Raw genomic sequence first — 19,574 nt, 5'->3', positions numbered from 1 at the left:
TTTCTCCTGAGGTTATAGTCACATATTGTCTGGGGCTGCAGTCTTTGGAGGACATGACCGGGGCTGGAGGGTCCACTTCCAGGGACCTCTGTACAGGGTTCACTCATGGAGCTGCAAGTTGATGCTGGCTGCTGACTAGAGGCCTCAGCCCCTCTCGGGGCCCCTCTGCAGGGCTCCTTGAGGGTCCATGCGGCATCCTCTAGAGTGAGCCTCCAAAGAGAGCAAAGCAAATGCCCTACTGCCTTCTATGACCTAATCTCAGAAGTCACAGCATTATTTCTACCATGTTCCATGGGTCACACAGGCCAACCCTAAGTCAGTGTGAGAGGGGACTACCCAAGGCCACAAATACCTATACCAGAAGGAATCACTAGGGATCATCTTGGAAGGGGGCTAGGACCTTGTAGGGAGGAGCCCTAGGGACCAGTGTTTGGATTTTTTCTATATGTTGGGACAGGGGATTGGATTCTAAGCAGTTGATGCTGGAACTTCTAAGAAGGTGGGTGCAAAAGTGATCAGTGCTGGAGCTAAAACCTGCTGCTGCTGACGAGGGCTACAGAGCACAAACAAGTCCCTTCCCTTGTTTCACTTCCGGGTCTCCCTCAGCTCGCCCTTATTAGCAGGCCCACTTTCACATGAAACCTGCTGGCAAGGAAGCCTGGGAAATGTAGTTTTCAGCGATCCAGCAACAGCATCACAGAACAGAAAATGGAGTGGGCTTGGGGCCAAGATCCAGAAACCAACACAGTCCACCCCTTTCGCCACTCATCACCCGTACACACCTTCCTACCACACTCGATCTCCAAACAAGCCTAAAATTTTGTGCTTCTCCCGCAACAAGGAACACAGATGCTTTATACACACACATGTCACACTTTATACACATACTTTCTCTTCTGAAAGGGGAGGGACCACAACATGCTAGAGTCACCATATCCATCAACCTGTGTTAATTCCAGGCAGAATTCCACTTGCGTATTCCATAACTTAAAGACTTAAATAGTGAAGTTCACTATCAAGATCGATATGTTGACATCAAATCAAGGGAAATTGTGGGGAAAGGAAAAGTTAGTTGATGGACACACAGCAAAGAAAATATGCAGGGGCACCTGGCTGGCTCAGTCAATAGAGCATGTGACTCTTGATCTCAGAGTCGTGAGTTCAGGCCCCATGTGGGGCATAAAACTCAGATTAAACATATTTTTTTTAAAAAGAATAGAAAAGTAGGGGTGCCTGGGGGACTCAGTTAGTGAGTGGCCGACTTTGGCTCACATGGTCTCATGGTTTGTGGGTTTGAGCCCCACATCAGGTTCTGTGTTGACATCTCAGAGCCTGGACCCTGCTTTGGATTCTGTGTCTCCCTCTCTCTGCCCCTTCCCTGCTCATGCTCTCTCTCTCAAAAATAAATAACCATTAAATTTATATATATATATACACAAAAGCAAAAATCTTCAGTAAAGTATTAGCAAGTACAACCCAGGAATATCTAAAAATAGTATATTATAACCAAGTAGGATTTATCCCAAGAATATAATAGTGGTCCAGTAGTTTAAAATTAATCCATGGAGGGGCACCTGGGAGGCTCAGTTGGTTAAGCATCCAACTCCTGATACCAGTTCAGGTCATGATCTCAGGGTTCATGAGATTGAGCCCCATGTCAGGCTCTGTGCTGACGGCATGGAGCCTGCTTGGGATTCTCTCCCGCACTCTCTCTCTCTCTCTCTCTCTCTCTCTCTCTATCTCTATCTCTCTCTCCCCTCCCAAAATAAAATGAACTTTAAAAAAATAAAATAAAATAATTTATATGCCATTTATATTTACAAGACACAAACCTGAAATATAATAATACAGTAGATTAAAAGGATGCAAATATATATACCACAAAAACACTAATTTTTTAAAATTTGTGTAAGTTTATTTTGAGAGAGGGAGAGAGAGAGAATGAGTTGGGGAGGGGCAGAGAGAGAAGGGAGAGAACTCCAAGCAGGCTCCCTGCTGTCAGAGCAGAGCCTGACTCGGGGCTCAAATTCACAAACCGTGAGATCATGACCTGAGCTGAGATCAAGAGTTGGATGTATAACTGATGGAGCCACCCAGGCGCCCCTCGTTTTTTTGTTTTTTGTTTTTTGTTTTCTTTTTAAGCTGGCTTGGCTATATTTAGATTCAATTCAATTAATATCAAAGTAGTCTTCAGAACTGAAAATGATTAAGAGCAAATTAAATAATGATAAAAGAGCCCACTAACCAAGAGGGCATACGTATCTAAAATGTGTAAAAACATTGTTTTGAAATACATGAAGCAAAAACAGCTAGAACAGAAACACCCACTGTCCAGCCATGTGAGGTAGTACCTTTGAGTGGATCCTCCTGTCTAGTCAAGCCCTCAGCTGACGGTGGCCCCTGCCAGTCTCACGACTGCAAGCTTAGGGGACAGCCTGAGCCAGCCCTGTCCCGATGAGCCACTTCTGAATCCCAGGCCCTAAAAAACCATGAGATAAATGTTGATTACTTTAAGCCCCTACATTCTAGAGTAATTTGTGACATAGTAATAGGTAGCTGATACGGCCACCGTAAAACCTGTCTGGGGGCACCTGGGGGCTCAGTCGGTTGAGCTCAGGTCATGACTCGCTTTGCCCCTACCCAGGTCATGATCTCACGGCTCGTGAGTTTGAGTCCTGCATCGGGGCTCTCAGTATGGAGCCCTCTTTGAATCCTCGGTCCCCCTCTCTCTGCCCCTACCCCGCTTGTGGTCTCTCCCCAAAATCAATCAATATTTAAACGAAAAACAAACCTGTCTGGTTCGTTGACCATGACTTGAGCTGAGAATATAAAGCTCCAAGCTAATCCTTCTCTTCCTGTAATTCTGCAGGGCAGTAAGGATAGCCAGCCCACCTCACCATCCTTACAGGTTTCCTTAGCCGTTTGTTTCCACATTGGGTTCTCTAACCCACTGGGTAAATAAGATTCTCCAACAGGTGTCTTTATGCCAGCAGACACCAGAATCCCATTTTATTGGCAAGGTGCTCAGCGCCGAGTTCAAGGTCGAAAACCTAACCAAATCAATTCCACAATCCCACCTTTGAAGGTCTCGTTCCCTTGCCAGCTGATTGCCTTCTAACTTCTGACAACGGGAAGTGCTAAAGGGACTTTGTAAAGCGGACAAAGGGGAGAAAGGACTTCCTTCCAGTTTGTGATGTGTTGTCTGTATTTCTCAAGCAGCACCAAGCACTTGGCTTCTGCCCCCAGCCACTTGCAGCATGCAGAGCCCAAGCTGCCCATAGCTCTCTCTTGAGTGGTCCGAGCACTGGCCACGGCACACAACCCCCTCAGTAGTTTGGGCACCACCCAAGGGCGCACCCTTTCCTTAGGGGTCTGAATACCAGCTGCGTTTCATGGAGATACCCCTTGGCCCTGGTAAATTATCAATTTTGGTTTCCGTTATCCTGACTGGTTCCTGATCGCTATGGTACTTGGTACCAGGAGTAGGGCTGAAATATTTGCTGGATAAATTAACAGATAAAATCATGTATAATTGAACTTACAAGATCTAGGACTCCCGGCTGCCACCTTACCCTCAGGATGAACAGCTGAATTATTCATTCAATAATTACATCATCCATCTTCGACATTTACCCTCTCCGTTTATGTTAACCTCTTGACCACTTCATCAAACAAGTCCATCAACCCTTTGTACATCCAATTCTTAGCATTATAAATTTAAATGAGACTCAGACTTCACAACCTTCTGTTTGAATAAGAAATACAATAGATTTGGAGTTTTATTAAACTTTTGCAGGTAGGGAAAGGGAAAAAAGCACCCGTGATCTTCTCCTGACTTGATGAAAAGAAAATTATTTATATCTTCTATATACACCGAAAGAATACACATCAAATTAAACATTATTACAAGGACAACACGTTGTTAAATAAAATAACAAGAATACAGACTTTGGGGGATTACTGGTTAGAGTTCACAGAAGATAGTAAGAAACCCTGAAGCGTGGGTGGCTCAGTCGGTTCAGCTTCGGCTCAGGTCATGATCTCACAGTCCATGAGTTCAAGCCTCGCATCAGGCTCTATGCTGACAGCTCAGAGCCTGGAGCCTAGAACCTGCTTTGGATTCTGTGTCTCTCTCTCTCTCTGCCCCTCCCCTGCTCACACTCTGTCTCTATCTCTCTCTCAAAAATAAACATTAAAAAAAAGACTCACTTGAACAAATTGCACTTCTATAAGAGGATTATACATCTGCACACTCTCACGTCAGGCAGGAGTGCAGAAATGATACTTTTGTGAGGCTCTCAATTTACTACTTTATCAGAAACAGCTTTATAACATTCAATGTCTGCAATGTCAGCTGCAGCTGAAGGACAACAGCAAATATTTTATAGCTAAGCTTTTCTTTATTAGCAGCTTTATCAAGCCTTCTCTCCAGGACTCCATTAATTAGCCAGGGATAGACCTAATAAGGCTAAAATATAAAATACAGAAAACAAACTGCCAAGATCATTTTTAGGTAAGATTTATACACAGCAAAATGCACAAATCTTAAGCGTACAGTTGGAAGAGTAATAAATATATGCACCCATGTAGCTCTCATGCCAATCAAGATAGAGAACATTTCCCTATTTCCATAAAGTTCCCTTGGGGCTTTCTCTATCAATCCCCACCATTACCACCCCAGAGGCAACCATTATTATAATTTTTATCACCCTGAAGCACATTTTCCAGTTCTTGAACTTCAAGTAAATGAAATCAGACAACATGTACTTTTTTAGGTCTGGTCTCCTTTGTTCAACCTAATTCTTTCCAGGTGTATCCATGCTGTTGAGCAGTGTTGTATTTTATTCTCCGCATTGCATTATTTGTATCCTATAGTTTGAATGTCCTACTATTTGTTTCTGCATTCTTCTGTTAACGGACAACTTGGTTGTTCCTGGGTTTGGGCTATTGCATATTCATATACGAGCCATTATAAGGACGTATGTTTCCATTTCTATTGAATAAATACCCAGAAGTGTAATTGCTGGGTCCTGGTATGTGTACAATTCACTTTATAAGAAACTGCCCAGTGTACTGCCTGCCAGTAGTGCTTGGATGGCTCAGGAGTTAAGCTTCTGACTTTGTCTCAGGTCATGATCTCCTGGTTTGTGGGTTCGAGCCCCACATTGGTTGAACAAGAGCCCTGCTTCTCTCTCTTTCTCCCTCTGCCCTTCCTGAGATTCTCTCTCTCTCTCTGCCCCTTGCTCATTTATCCCCTCTCTCTTTCAAAGAAAGAAAGAAGGGTGGGAAGGAAGAAAGGAAGGAAGAAAAGAAAAGAAAAAGAAAAGAAAAAATATATATATATATTTATCCGTTTGTTGAAAGGCTACCTTTCCCTGCTTCTTATATCTTGAAGCTCTTATTATTAGGTGTCTACAGATTTGGGATAGCTTGTGTCTTCTTCTTCTTACTTTTTTAATGTTTTATTTTATTTTTGAGAGAGAGACAGCAGGAGAGAGAGAGAGGGAGACACAGAATCCAATGCAGGCTCCAGGCTCCAAGCTGCCTACACAGAATCCCAGGCAGGGCTCAAACCCAGGAACCACGAGATCATGACCTGAGCTGAAATTAGATGCTTAACGGACTGAGCCACCCAGGAGCCCCAAGGAAGCTGTGTCTTCTTAATGAATGGACCCTTTTATCATCAGGAAATGTCCTCTATCTCTGATATTAATGTAGCCATTTCCGCCTTTCTTATGGTTAGTGGCTACATGCTGTAGCTCTTTACTTAGTGGTTATATGGTATATCTTTTTACCTGTTTGCACTTTCAACCTATCTGGGTATTTACATTCAAACTGCATCTGTTTGCAAACCGCATACAGTTTGGTCTTCTTTTGTGATTCAATCTTTCAAACTCTGCCTTTAATAACATTTTACCCCCTTACATATAATATCATTATTAATGTGATAGTTCTTGCTTTTATTTTCTAATTGTCCTCCCTATCTTCATTCCTGTGTTCTTCTTTCCCTGTCTTCTTTTGGATCGATTAAATAATCAGTTTTTGTTTTTTAGAATTCCATTTTATCTCTTTCCTTGGCTTTTTAGTTATCCCTTCTCTATATATTTTATTGATGGCTCTAGAAATTACAAAACTGACCCTTAACTCAGTTTACCTTGAATTCATGTTAATTGTTTCACACATAATGACCTTCCCCAGATGTAACTCCCCTAACTTTTCCCATCCTTTGTACAATTATTGCAAAATTTGTACTTCTATGCACGCTAGCTATAAGCCTCAGGAGGCACTGTTAGTATATTTTTTTTTGCTTTAAACCACCAGTTTCCTTAAATAAATCAAGACAAGAAAAAAAAATAGCCTTTACATTTACCTACATGGTTACAATTTGTGGTTCTTTTCGTTCCTTCGACCTGTTTCCATCTGGTATCATTTCCTCTCTGATAAACGGCTTCTTGCAATTTCATAGCACATGTCTGCTAGAGACATATTTTCTCTACTTTTATTGAAAAAGTCTTTCGTTTACCTTCATTTTTGAAAACTATTTTCACTGGGCTTAGAATTCTAGGCAGACAGGTTGTAGTTTCAGCCTTTACACATGTCTTCCTATGGTCTTCTGGCTGCTACTCATTGTGATCAGGTGGCAGCCATCCTTCTTACTCTCTTGCGTGTTCTTTTTCCTTGGTCTCTTTTTTAGGTTTTCTCTTTCCCTTTGGTTTTCAGCAGCTTGACTCTGGTTGGCTTCAATATGATTTTCTTTGTATGTATCCAGTTGGGGCGTCATGAAGTTTTTTTAATCTATGGGTTAACGTTCTTCATCATCAAAGATGGAAATGTCAGTTCACTTCCAGTATAGCCAAGGAAGCACTTAATGGAAACTGACATCCCCCCAGATAACAACTGAAAACTCTAGACAAATATTTGCAAATATCTGGAAGGCATTGGAGGGTGAACAAAGGCAGATTCTGAAGAGGAGGTAAAAATTGGAAGAAGGCACTGGCACAATGTGTCTTCTGTTTTATAGCTTTTAGTTTGAGGTCAAATCAGTGTCATATCATAAGTGCTCTGTCCAATCTAAAATGAATCTTTCTGGCTTGAAGAACCTGAGGACAGCATTTGGGTCAAACACAGCTGATGGAAAGTAAAGGAGAATGGTGCAAAGAAGAGATGCGGTGGGGGGGGGGTGGTCCCAGTCTCCCCAAATCTCTGGCTCATCCCTACCCCATGCATACAAGGGCAGATTCAAGGAAGATAAAAGAACAGAATTGATATTTCAGCTGCTGCTCAAAAAATATAGTTTGAATTCAAGTGCACCGAATTAATTGCCTGGTTAGAAAAAAAAAATCAGGGGCACCTGGGTGGCTCAGTCAGTTAAGGGTCCAACTCTTGGTTTCAGCTCAGGTCATGATCTCATGGTTCGTGGGCTTGAGTCGCAAGTCAGGCTCCATGCTGACAAATAAACAAACAAATAAACTTTAAAAAATAAATACAGGGAATCTCTCCAACATAATAGTCACAAACCTAATCTAAAATCTAAAATCCTCAGGGGCGCCTGGGTGGCTTAGTCAGTTAAGCGTCCGACTTTCGCTTAGGTCATGATCTCGCGGTTCGTGGGTTCAGGCCCCGCGTTGGGCTCTGTGCTGACTGCCAGCTCAGAGCCTGGAGCCTGTTTCAGTCTGTGACTCCCTCTCTCTCTGACCCTCCCCTGTTCACACTGTCTCTCTCTCTCTCTCCTAGAAATAAATAAAAACATTAAAAAAAAATTTTTTTAAATCTAAAATCCTCAACATACAACAAACAGGAAAACATGACCAGTCTCAAGAGAAAAGAAAATCATCCAAGGCCTTCCCAAGTTGACCCAAGGGTGGACATTAGCCCTATAATATTTTATTTTGAAGTAGCTATTATGATTATGAAAAAAAGGATAGGAAAATATTTTCTCAATAAATTAAAAAATAGGAAATCTTAGCAGAGAAATGGATACTATGAAAAAGAAGTAAATGGAAGAACACAAAAATAAAATATTTGAAATAAAAAATTTACCAGATGGGCTTAATAACAGAATAGAGATGGAGAAAATCAGTGAACTTGAAGACACATCAGTAGAAGTTATCCAATTTGAAAACCACAAAGACAGCATATTTTAAAAGCATGAGCAGGGGTGCCTGGGTGGCTCAGTCAGTTGAGCGTCTGACTTTGGCTCAGGTCACGATCTCATGGTTTTTGGGTTCAACCCCCACATCAGGCCCTGAGTCTGCTTCAGATTCTTTCTCTCTCTGTCTCTGTCTCTCTGCCCCTCCCCACTTGCACTCTGTCTCTCTCACTCTCAAAAATAAAAACATTAAAAAAACTTAAAAAAAAATACCTAAAACATGAGCAGAGCCTCAGAGACCGTGAGACAATCTTTTTTTTTTTTTTTAAATGTTTATTGATTTTTGAGAGACTACGTGTGCACAAGCCCCGGAGGGGCAGAGAGAGAAGGAGACAGAGGACCCAAAGTGGGCTCTGAGCCATCAGCACAGAGCCTGATGCAGGTCTCAAACCCATGAACTGTGAGTTCATGACAGAGCTGAAAGCGAGAGCTGGATGCTTAACCAACTGAGCCACCTAGGCATCCCTCTTGGAGTTTTCTAGATACTTGATCATGTCATTTGCAGATAGAGGTGGTTTTCATTGTTCCATTTCAGTCTGGATGACTTTATTTGTGTTTCCTCCCCAACTGCCCTGCCTAGAACTTCCAATGCAGTGTTGAATGGAAGTGGTGGGAACAGACATCTTGGTCTTGTCCTTCTCTTTCACCATCATGTATGTTATGAAGCTGTGGGGGTTTTCAGAGATGATTTTTATCAGACTCAGAGAGTCTTCCTCCATTCCAAGTATGTTGAGGATTTTTATCATAAAAGCGGTATTGAATTTTGCCAAATGCTTTTTCTGCACCTGTTGAGATGATCCCGTGGGGTTTGTAGACAATGTTTCAAATGGAAAAAACCACTAATTTTCAAATAGTTTAGTATACTATCCCTGTGGTTTGCATGCAAATATTAACTTTCTCTATCATAAAAAAAACCTGACAAGCTGGTCGCTACAGTACGCAGTATAAAATAAAGGCAAAAGCTAATTACCTTTTAGCAAAATACTGCCTATGCAACAATTGTCAGTATGAGAAATATCACTTAGTGGTTGTCCTTGCACGCGATGAACCGTGAAAGAAAAATTCACCTACTGTGCTGTTTCCCGGATGGCACCTGGCCTTGGGTAATCAGAAACAAGGATTTCCCGGGGCGCCTGGGTGGCTCAGTCGGCTGTGCATCTGACTTCAGCTCAGGTCACGATCTCACAGTCTGTGAGTCTGAGCCCTGCGTCAGGCTCTGTGCTGACAGCTCGGAGCCCGAAGCCTGCTTCAGATTCTTTGTCTCCCTCTCTCTCTGCCCCTCCCCTGCTCGCTCTCTGTCCCTGTTTCTCTGTCTCTCTCTCAAAATAAACATTAAAAAAAAAAAAAGCATTAAGTACCTGGGATCTATGCTGGAATCAATTTCGAAGTCAAACAACGCACAAGTCTCCTTTCAAAGAATGTTTTGTGGTCACAATTACTTCAGAACGCAACTACATTAAAATAATCTGGCATATCATGCTTTAGCAATTATGGAAGTGTGATTTTTGACACATGGCAATTTTAGAAGTTAGGCAAATCTAAAATGCTAAAATATGAGAACAACTGTTCCTCTGTTTAAGTTTGGGGTGCTGCAAAATGTAAGTGATAGTTTTATTTTTTTAAGTTTATTTATCATTTTTAAGAGAGAGAGAGAGAGTGAGTGAGCAGGGGAGAAACAGAAAGAGAGGGAAAGAGAGAATCCAAAGCAGGCCCCACACTGTCAGTGCAGAGCCTGACACACGGCTCAAACTCACAAACTGTGAAATCATGACCTGAGCCAAAACCAAGATAGACGCTTAACCATCTAAGCCACCCAGGCGCCCCGTAATAGTTTTCTATGGGCATAATCAGCCTGTAATATAGCACTATAAGTCAGAAAGACTTCTGGAAATACATATCTAAAGAAGGCAATTCCTAGGACGCCTGGGTGACTCAGTTAAGCGGCCAACTTCAGCTCAGGGCATGATCTCAAGGTCTGTGAGTTCAAGCCCAACGTCAGGCTCTGTGCTGACAGCTCAGAGCCTGGAGCCTGAATTGGATTCTGTGTCTCCCTCCTCCCTCTCTCTCTGCCCCTCCCCCACTCATTCTCTCTCTCTCTCTCTCTCTCTCTCTCAAAAATAAATAAAGATTTTTTAAAAAGTAATCTTAAAAAAGGCAATTCCTGGGGCGCCTGGGTGGCTTAGTCGGTTGAGCGTCCGACTTTCGCTTAGGTCGTGATCTCGCCGTTCGTGGGTTCAGGCCCCGCGTCGGGCTCTGTGCTGACTGCCAGCTCAGAGCCTGGAGCCTGTTTCAGTCTGTGACTCCCTCTCTCTCTGACTCTCCCCTGCTCACGCTGTCTCTCTCTCTCCTAGAAATAAATAAAAACCTTAAAAAATTTAAAAAAAAAAAAAAGGCAATTCCTTCTCCAAATTACAAAGTTTTGGCAAATCAGTACAGCACTTTGTAATACAATAAAACAATGCTGCAATTGGTATTCATGTATAACTCCAATGATCATTTCGACTGCAAAAATACCATTTCAGCACAAAATCAAGTTACTGTCTTTTCATCAGAGTGTACAGAGAGCCAGTTGTTTTACATAAATTAATATGGTTTTTAAAATTACATAATTTCCTTCTTTTAGAGTGTGTTCCATCTTGTAAGCTACTGACTCAACACAGCACGGCAGTTATGTATATATAAAAGGGACTCTGTTTCCTGCCGAGGTTGGTCCCAAACTACTCATGATGAGTTCTAAAATTCTACTTTAAGAAGCTCAAACAGGCCAGGGAGCCCAGGCAGCTCAGTCAGTTAAGCGTCCTACTTTGGCTCAGGTCATGATCTCACAGCTTCGTGAGTTCAAGCTCCAATTTGGGCTCTGTGCTGACAGCTCCGAGCCTGGAGCTGCTTTGGATTCTGTGTCTCCCTGTCTCTCTGCCCCTCCTCTGCTTGTCTGTCTCTTGTCTCAAAGATATATAAACACTTAAGGGAAAAAAAAACAACATTAAAATAAAGCTCCCTATTTAAGAAAAAAAAAGCTCATTATTGCCAATAACAAATTAAAGTGATTTTTTTCAAGAATTGGTAAGTCTTCCATGAATAGAATGATCACGTCCATCTCAATGTAGATGATCACATACATAGTTCTTTTTTTTTTTTTTTTTTGAACCAGTGTAACCTATTCCAATTCAAATGATTCAAATACCATTGGCTTATTTTTCCTGCTTTGCTGTGCTGGCCTATACTGCCTATAGAATGTTGAACATACGTGGCAAAAGTGAGCATGCTTCGCTTGTCCCTATTTTAAAGGGGTACTTTCAATACTTCTTTTGAAAATTACATTTATTACAGTTTTTTGGTACTCTATCAGGTTAAAGAAGTTCCCTTCTATTTATTATTTGCTAGGCGTTCATAGCATGAATAGATCCTGAAAAGTATGAAACATTTGTTTTTACATCTAATTTAAAAAAACTTTTTTTTAATGTTTTATTTATTTCTGAGAAAGAGACAGCATGAACAGGGGAGGGTCAGAGCAAGAGGGAGGCACGGAATCCGAAACAGGCTCCAGGCTCTGAGCTAGCTATCAGCACAGAGCCCAAAGAGGGGCTCGAACCCCGAGATCATGACCTGAGCCGAAGTCAGACGCTTAACCGACTAAGCCACCCAGGTGCCCCTACATCTAATTTTTTAACATTAGGGTGCCTGGGTGGCTCAGTTGGTTAAGCATCCGACTTTTGCTCAGGTCATGATCTCATGGTTCGAGCCCCGCGTCGGGCTCTTTGCTGACGGCTAGCTCAGAGCCTGGAGCCTGCTTTGGATTCTGTGTCTCCCCCTCTCTCTGCCCCTCCCATGTTCATGCTCTGTCTCTCTCTGTCTCTCGATAATAGATAAGCATTAAACATTTTTATTTAGTTTTTTAAAAGTTTTTTTTTTTTTAATGTTCACATTTGACAGACAAAGAGCTAGCAGGGGAGGGGCAGAGAGAGAAAGAGGGAGACAGAGTCCAAAGCAGGCTTCAGGCTCTGACCTATCAGAGCTGCACATGCAGCTCTTGGTGTGTGTACGCTTCTAGAACCCCAGGAATATGCTGGTGCTTCCCAAAGTCCCCCACGGCTGTCTTGTGCCCTAGATCTTTTCTAAATTTTGGCTGGTTGTTTGCTTGTCCCAAATGGCATTGAAGCCTTAGGTGGCCATGACATTGGCCTTCTCCCAATGGTTTGCCACTAATTGATATTATTTTCAACATCACCTCTCAATTATGAGTTTTTCTGCAGAGCTCGAAATCAGGTCAGCCCCTTCAGCAGCAGTAAGGCTGCCAATTTTCCCGGCTATCTTGTCCCGGCCTTTGGGGGTCGGGGAAGAGAAACAGGAGTCACCTGGTAATAACATGTCACAGATGCCATTGTTATTCCTGAGGCTCTAGAGACTGACCTTCACTGACACCTAAGGGAAGACGCATTATCAACTGAATGAGGCTTTGAGGGGATGGTGGGGTTCAGAGCTGTCAGCCAAGAAAGAATTCTTGAAGACATCTTTGGTGCAAAAAGGTGAGTTTATTAAAGCACGGGGACAGGGCCCGTGGGCAGGAAGAGCTGCACTGGGGCTGTGTAGAGTGGCTCCTTATATACTCAGGGGCTGGGGGAGGTAAAGTCAAAAGGGAAGTTCCCAAAGAGGTTTTCATATGCCCAGGACTCACAGACTGGAGGCCTAGCTATTGTCAAGCAAAGGTTGTTTTTCCCTCTAGCAAAGCATTAGCATTAAGATAGTAAATAAGGAGTTCCTGGACTTTAGGCTGTTGATGAGATTGCCTTTTTCCTGTAAACTGGTGGAGACTCTTATCAGTTTAACCATTTGTTTTGTGTCCTTTCCTGTTCTGGGGTAGCCAGGGAATGTCCAAGGAATATCTTACATGAACCACCTTGGGGGTGGGGGGTGGAAGTGGGGGAGGGGTGCTAGCTTGTACTTTGCCCTCAGCCTGCCTTATTTTCCCTCATCAAACTCACTGGCTGTCCCCTACCCTGTTTAGTCCCCTCTTATTCCTAGATTCCTGGGATTTCACTTCCAGGGGAGCCCAGCTGTGCATTTAAAATAAAATTTAAAAATTTTATGAAATATTTCGGAGAATTTCACGAGCAGGGCTTTCCAGTTATCTTAGTCTGCCAAATCAGAGACATATGGAGAGGTTTTTCAGAACAAGCTTCCTAGCCCCTCTCTTCCTGCCAAAATTCTGATACGGCTTGCTAGGGAGTATGCCAAAACCCGAGTGGAGCCGGGGCCAGAAACAGGGTGGAGGTGGGGACCATTCCTGCATAATCTGAAAACACCGCAAGGGCGCCTGGGTGGCTCAGCCGGTGAAGCATCCAACTTCAGCTCACGTCATGATCTCACAGATCATGAGCGCAAGCCCCATGTTGGGCTCCATGATGACAGTACGGAGCCTGCTTGGGATTCTCTCTCCCTCTCTCTCTGCCCCTCCCTGACTCGCACTTTGTTTCTCTCTCTCAAAATAAACTTAAAAAAAAAAAAAAACGCTTCTATGAAAACAACACACAACTCAATTTCTGATTCAATTCCTACTGTCTTGATTTTTGTAACCCCAAGGTCTAAGGCACTTTAACGGCCCATAAAAGATACCGGGTAAATGCAGGTTGAGTGAGGGAATGCATGAATGCGTGAATGATTATCAGCAGAATGCCCATTGTGCAAGCCTGATATACGATCAAACTAGTTAGTACCTGACAGCCCAGCTCATAGTAATTGCTCAATAAAAGGTCATTTTCTCTTCCCCTAAAACAGGAAGGGGCTGCTCCCTACGGCTCCATGAGCTTGGCAGGCTCAGGTCAGCCTCATCCCGGGGTGTGGAGCACGGGCATGCCACAGCCCTGGTCCACGGCTCTGAGCACCTTGATGGAGGGTGAGTGGGAAGCTTGTGGGTTGGCCTAGATTCCACTCTGGATTTGGACCCACACAAGTGCTGGATGAATGGGCCAGGAGGATAGGCCCTAGGGGGTGCCCCCGGGGTCTGTATTAGGCCCCACCTATTTACCTGTTGAGGGTGTGGCACAGAGTTGAGAAGGATCAGGAACACCATGAGCGACAGTCAGGACCCCTGTGGCCTCTTCTGCCCCTTAGAGCCCTGGCCTTCCGTCTCCACTCCCTCCTGCCTCCCCCATCCTGTCCTCAGACTCTCAGACTCTCTCTGGAGGGCTCCTCCTCCAACAGGGCTGCCCACCCCGGGACCTCCAGCCCCCTCTGTCCAGGTCTCCAGCCCCCTCTGTCCAGGTCTCCAGCCCTAGACACGGACTCCCCTTTCCTCCAGCATCCTGCCCTCCTGTGATCCCACGCCCACAGTGTCCTCACTCAGCTGCCGCCCACGCTGTTTACCTGGGAGTCTGGATACCTGGGGGTCGCTCTGGACTCCGCCCTCCCCCTTCCGAACCTGGTTAGTCACCAAGTCTCCTGGATGGAGCCCATCCCTGGGCGTCTCTGCCGTCAGGCCTCCCCACCGGAGGTCGGCCCTGCACCACCCTCTGGGTTGTCACACCTCCTCACTTCCTCACTCACCAAGGATGGTGGCCCCCTGAACCCAATCAGGGCTTCAGTCTTGCTTTGTCTGCTTCCTACAGTGTTCTGCTTTGCTTCTGCTTTTATTATTATTTTTTATTTTTTTAATGTTTATTTTTGAGAGAGAGAGAGAGACAGAGACAGTGAGCAGGGGAGGGGCAGAGGGAGAGGGAGACACAGAAGCTGTCAGCACAGAGCCCGACACGGGGCTCGAACCCACAGACCGTGAGATCATGACCTGAGCCTAAATCAAGAGTCAGACACTTAACTGACTGAGCCCCCCAGGTGCTCCTGGATGCTCTTGAGAAGTTCTCTGGACCCAGGTGCATTTTGCCCTGTTGGAGGGAAGAAAATCAGCTGTTTCCAAGTGGTAACTGTTCACCTCTGTCCCCTCACCTGTCCCCTCTGAAGGACTCCCTCTGTCTCCCCTGGTCATCAGAGACCCCCAACAGGCTGCCCTGCCCCTCAAGGCACTTGACACTAAGGCTCCTCTTTCCAGTCCGTCACCACCCCACTGCTCCCAGATAAGATGCCAGCATTGTTCGTGCCATTTGGTGGCTTGTTCAAGCCCTAGACAAAAATCAGCCTCCTTAACCTGGCACTCAAGGCCCTTTCTTGTGCCACCTGGGGCCGCCTCTCCAGCCTCACCCCGGGGCTTCTGCACATCTTCACAGACCCCAGAAATCCCAAGCACACCCTGTGTCCCCTGGGCCTTTCTGCATTTCAGCTGGGCTTTTGGTTCTCCTTAGTTTACAAACGACTGTACACAAAGTGAGTCCAAGGAGTATAAAACTCTGTCCCAAATGGGCCATCTTTGAGATTTCCCACAAACGTTTTATTACGATAAACTTCAAATATTAAGAAAAGTTGAAATAATGGGTTCCTGAGCCCCCGATGCCCACCATCTATGGCTGTTAACCTATGCTTACGTGTGTAGAGGGTTGGTTGGCTGGTTTTGTTGAACCTTCAAAATTAATTCCCGAACACCGTAACATTTCACTTCCTGAACACATTGATTACTTCAACATGCGTCACCTAAGACCCTGTTGCTCTGAAACATGGCCGCCACCAATCCTTCTCACCCTGACTATATTTTTTAATTAGTTAGTTAGTTAGTTAGTTAGTTAGTTAGTTAGTTTGTTAGAGACCAGGGGAGGGGCAGAGAGGGAGAATCCCAAGTAGGCTCCACTCTGTCAGTGCAGAGCCCGATGCAGGGCTTGACCCCACCAACCTCGAGATCGTGACCTGAGCTGAAGTCAAGAGTCAGACTCTTAACCGACTGAGCAGCCTAGGTGCCCCCCAGCACACACTTTTTCATGGGCGCACACTTCTCCGTTCCTTGCTTCTTTCCACCCCATAATCTCAGAGATGACATCATTCCCATCGATGAGATGGTTTCTCATCCCTTTTTTGCAACTGCTTTGTAAGCGAAATATACCGACATGAAAGTGCTCGTATCATAAGGGAAAAGCATGGTGCTGCCCTCCACGCGACTACCATCCTGCCCTCTAACACTACAGTTTTGCCCGCTTTTGTACTTTATATAGACAGGGCTCAGGTATTTTCTCTTCTGTGTCCGGTTTCTTTCCCCCTCCATTACGTCTGTGGAATTCACCCACGCTGTCCAGTGTAACTGATTCATCCTCTCTTCTGTGAGCTACTCCATTGAATGAACACGCGACCATTTACTTATCCATTCATTTTACTGTGGATGGGCATCTGGCCAGGTTCCAAGGCTTGGTTATAACCAAGATTGCTGCCTTGAATGTTCTCCAGACAGGCCCGACTTGGGAATTTTCAATTTTATGATGGTGTGAGAGCACTGTGCATGGAGTAGACGCAGTACTTGGAATTTAGAATCGGGATCTTTCCCTGGCCCAGCGACATGCAGGATGCTTCTCTCTCAGGACGCTGGGAGGCGACAACTTCCCATCAGCCATGCAATCACAAGGGTGAATGACCGATGTAGAGACACCCCCCTCCCCGCCCCCGTGCCCAGTGCTTCTCATGGTCTGTATGGCATTCAGGGCATCATGTGGGTCAATGCGTTATTATAAAACAGGCTTTGGCTTAGAGGATTTTGTCCAAATTCAGGCTAATGTAAGTGGTCTGAGCATGTTTAAAGTCAGCGAGGCTAAGCTGTTCGGTAGGTAAGGTATATTACATGCATTTTCCACGTTAAGCAGAAAATGTACGATGGGTTGATCAGGACGTAACCCCATAGTAAGTCAGAGAAGATCTTTGTACGTGTTTTTTGAAGCACAAAAGTCTGTTAAGCATTTCTGATAAATCTTAGCTCAGAGGGGATCCCCCCATTCAATCTTAGGGGTCCATAGTATACCAGCGTGTGGATGAACCCTAATTTAGAGATACTGAAATTGCTTCCAACTTTTTCACTGAAATAATTATATATAATTTCCTACAAACATGAATGTATCTGAATGTTAAATACTAGAGGCGCAGGGGAACCTGGGTGGCTCAGTCGGTCAGCATCCGACTCTTGATTCCGGCTCAGGTCCTGATCTCACAGTTTGTGAGTTCAAGCCCCACACTGGGCTCTGCACTGATGATGCAGAGCCTACTTGGGATTCTCTCTCTCCCTCTCTGTCCCTCCCTTGCATTAGCTCTCTCTCTTTCTCTCACTCAAAAATACATAGACATTAAAAACAATACTAGAAGTGGAATCATTGTGTCTTCATGTTCTGTAGGAAATTTGTTACATCACTTAATTTTAAATTACTCTGCTAATCTAATCCTTTCTCCCAGTGGTTCTCAATAGAGGCATGCTTAGTATTTGAGCTGGTCCAAAGAATCAGTTTCACTAGGGGCCTGGTGGCTCAGTCAGTTAAGCATCTGACTCTTGGTTTTGGCTCAGGTCACGATCTTATGGTTCATGAGTTCGAGCCCCATATCAGGCTCCGTGTTAGCAATGCAGAGCCTGCTTGGGATTCTCTCTGCCCCTCCCCGCTTGCATTCTCTCTCTCTCTCGCAAAATACATAATAAAACTTTAAATTAAAAAAAAAACAGATGTTTTAATTATTAACTGCACTCCCCAATCATTCAGTGATTGAAAAAAAAAGAAAAAAGAGTTTCCACGTTTTCTCCCAGCTGGGATGAGCAGTACTTCCCTATCGTGGACTGCTGTTATAAACAAGGCAAAAACCACCTCATCAGTACCCTTGATTCCTATGCTGTCTCTGTTGGAATACCTCCAGTGATGGGGATCTCACTACCTCACACAGCAGTGCATCCATTTTCAGATAAGCTTTTGTCACCCGTCTTGTATCTTTCAGCTATTGCCCAAGTCCAGTCCTCCCAGCATGCCTCTCTGCAGCCTCGGGAGTTTTCCTTTCTGGCTAAAAATCTCCAGGACTTCTTCATTTTTACATACAGGACGTGGTCAGACCTTTCAGCACACTGGGAACGGGTGGCACTTTATTTTTCTACCTCTAAAACTGCACTGCTCAGAGCTGATTCACCTCCCTGACCAGTCAGAAGCATGCACTTTCCTTGATTTGGTCCTGATTTAGTCAAACTTTTGTGGTTTCTAGAGATGGAAACCAATTCAACCTGGCTTAAGAAAAAACAAGGCAAAAGAAAAATCAAATCCAATGGCTCACAAGGCAGGTCCAGCTTAGCAAACCCCAGGAAGGAGGCTTTGCATCCCTGCATATGGGCATCGATGGCGAGGAAGGCTACTGATTGGCCTGGTGGGTCACATGCATGCTGCCTGGATGGATCGCTGTCCCCAGGTGGCTGCGTACCATGCTTGTCCAGGCCTCGCCCCTGTGTCCCTTCTCACTTATGGTGGTAAATGGGAGAGTGCATGAGAAATCGTGACTCTGATAGGGTAACACTAGCAGGTGTCTGTTACATTACCTTAAAGATGGGTGACTTTTGGGGCACCTGGGTGGCTCAGTTGGTTAAGCGTCCAACTTCAGCTCAGGTCATGGTCTCATGGTTCATGGGTTTGAGCTCTGTGTCAGGCTCTGTGCTGACAGCTCAGAGCCTGGAGCCTACTTCAGATTCTTTTCTCTCTGCCTCTCTCGCACTCATGATCTCTCTTTCAAGAATAAATAAACATTAAAAAAAAAAAAGATGGGTGACTTTTGCTTTTGGGAATGCAGAACTCACTGCATCTCAGAACAACTTTCACAGGCGAGTACAAATTCCACATCAGCACAGGCTATTTTTATTTTTATTTAAAAATTTTGTTTTAATGTTTATTTTTGAAGGAGAGACAGACAGAGCATGAGCAGGGGAGGGGCAGAGAGAAAGAGGGAGACACAGAATCGGAAGCAGTTGCCAGGCTCTGAGCTGTTAGCACAGAGCCCAAAGCGGGACTCGAATTCATGAGCCGTGAGATCATGACCTGAGCAGAAGTTGGACATCCAACCGACTGAGCCACCCAGGCTCCCCCACATCAGCACAGTTTAAAGCCAAGTCTAACTTACCTGTAAATAATGCTACTAGCTTTTTAAAAAAATTCATGTATTCAGCAGGCATGAGTTATATACCCATTTCCTACATTAGGGTAGGTGGATGGGATAGAAGTGAACCCCATGTGGCCCTTGGACTGGACGACCACGGCACAGTGGGGGAAGGCAGACTTGCCAATCGACTGTGCTGAGGAATCAGTGCTGTGAGAGGCTCCCTGGAGGAGGCGGCATCCTATGCTTATTCAGTGAGCATAGAAAAAGACTAGGTGGTTGTCTGGTGGGCATGTGGGAGCAGTGGGGACCGAGAGGAGAGGGAGGGGCATTGTGGGAAGAGGGAAAGGCATATGCAAAGGCACAGAGGTGAGCAAGGACTTGGAGTGTCGGGGACAGGCTGGGGCTGGGGCTGGTCAGGTAGGCAGCACCCGATGGTGACCTCCAACCA

Source organism: Hyaena hyaena, unplaced genomic scaffold (assembly GCF_003009895.1).
Source record: "Hyaena hyaena isolate Hyena2069 unplaced genomic scaffold, ASM300989v1 scaffold_514, whole genome shotgun sequence".
Taxonomy (NCBI): domain Eukaryota; kingdom Metazoa; phylum Chordata; class Mammalia; order Carnivora; family Hyaenidae; genus Hyaena; species Hyaena hyaena.
This window is presented reverse-complemented; position numbering follows the sequence as displayed.